We start from the raw sequence: 2,009 nt of genomic DNA, 5'->3' as shown, positions 1-2,009 counted from the left end.
CTTTATTCATTTCTTTTCATTTTTAACAACTTCCAATTTTCCTAGATTCATTCTTTATACATTCTATGTTCTGATTATTAACGGATGTTTGCAGCTGTTTCTTCCCAGTATGAGTCATACCACATCAGGAAATGGAGGTCCCCAAAGCTTTACCTCATCCATGTCATTAAGGTGGACTGTACTCTGAGAAGGCAGTTCTTGCCCAGTGGTATTTTGAGTGCTTCTGACCTGAGGGACTCTTCTTCTGGCATTATATCAGATGATTTTTTAGGGTTATTCATAATGTTTTCCAGTAATATATAAAACAGTTTTTAATTTTTATTCATAAGGTTTTCACTGGCCAGTTCTTTGAGAAGTGGATTGTCCATTCCTTCTTCTGAGTTTGTCTTAGTCTGGAAACTTCACTGAAACCTATCCACTTTGAGTGACTCTATTGATGTTTGAAATACTGGTGCCACAATCTCCAACCTCCCAACAACACACATGCTACCACTGTACAACAGCTGACAGATGATTGGTGGATTTTGCCCATAGAATCTTTCAGTATTGCAACTAGAGGCTTGATTTTTTTTTTTTTTTTTCCCCAAGTTGATGGACATAGAAGACCACAATTTGGCTACCAGCTTAGAGGTAGTTAATTCTGGGAGTCATTGTTCTAATGTGCCTTAGTTATTCTGACTCATAGCAATTCCACAGGACAGAGTAGAACTGTTCCATCGAGTTTCATATACTATAATCTTTATAGACGAATCCTGGTGGGTGGCCCAGTAGTTAAAGTGCTCTGATGCTAACCAAGAGGTCAGTGATTCAAACCCATCAGTTGCTCCATCATAAAGATGTGTTAGTCTGCTTCTATAAACTTGTTGTTGTTGTTATGTGCTGTTGAGTAGATCTGACTCACAGCCACCCTTCCTTGGGTTTCCGAGGTGGTATCACTATGGAAGTAGATTGCCCAACCTTCCTTCCAAGGAGTGGCTGGTGGGTTTAACCTGCCAGCCTTCTGGTTATTCTGGTTAGCAGTCAAGTGCTTTAGGCACTATGCTACCAGAGCTTCTGCCTTGGAAATCACTGGGGAAAATTCTACTCTGTCTTGTAGAATCACTATGAATCCGAATCAACTGGATGGGAGTGATTTTTTTTTTTTTTTTCCCAGTATTCTGCATGGAATAAGACTACCGGGTCATTTCTTCCACAGATGAGTTGGTGGATTCAAACTACCAACATTTTGGTTAGCAACCAGGTACTTAACCACTGCCACCATGGTTCATCCGAGAGTAATTAACCCACTGACATCTAATTAATTCCAGCTCTTATCAACACTTTAGGACAAAGCAGAAGTGCCCTATATGGTTTCCAAGACTGTTAATCATTGCAAAAGTAGATAGCCTCTTCTTTTTCACACAGAGCTGCCGATGGGTTTCAATTGCCCACCTTTACATTAGCAGCCAATGTTTTGACCACTATGTCACCAGAGCTCTTAATGGATGTTAATTATAGTGGGTAGAGGTTTGATGAGGGACAGGTTATTAACATAACCTAAGAGTAACATAAGATACTAATCATTTACAAAAGGAAAAAGGGTGATTTGGAATTAAAGCATGAAATACGCTACATAACCAGGTATTCAAATTATCATCTCTAGTGGTATATTACCTAAGGCATTTGACTGCTAACCAGATGGCTGGTGGTTCAAACCCACCAGCCACTCCTCAGCAGGAAGATTTAGCAATCTACTTCCATAGAGATACCACATCAGAAACCGAAGGAGGAGTCACAATGAGTCGAATCAACTTGACAGCAGTGAGTTTGGTGTTGGTTAATGTTGGGATAAATCAACTTTGTCACTTAGTGATCCACAGATCCACAGAGAATAGTGCTGTGTCATTCTATGGTATTCCTGCCAAAAATGCAGTTTTACTCTGGTTACAAGGAAATATTGATTGTGTCCAGGTTGAAAGTCAAGTATCAGAATGAAAACGTTGTATTCTTCTTCTTTTTTTTTTTTTTTT

The sequence above is a fragment of the Orycteropus afer genome, unplaced genomic scaffold (genome assembly GCF_000298275.1).
Source record: "Orycteropus afer afer isolate SDZICR_OR568_19922 unplaced genomic scaffold, OryAfe1.0 scaffold00115, whole genome shotgun sequence".
Lineage (NCBI taxonomy): Eukaryota > Metazoa > Chordata > Mammalia > Tubulidentata > Orycteropodidae > Orycteropus > Orycteropus afer.
Note: the sequence above shows the minus strand (reverse complement) of the source record.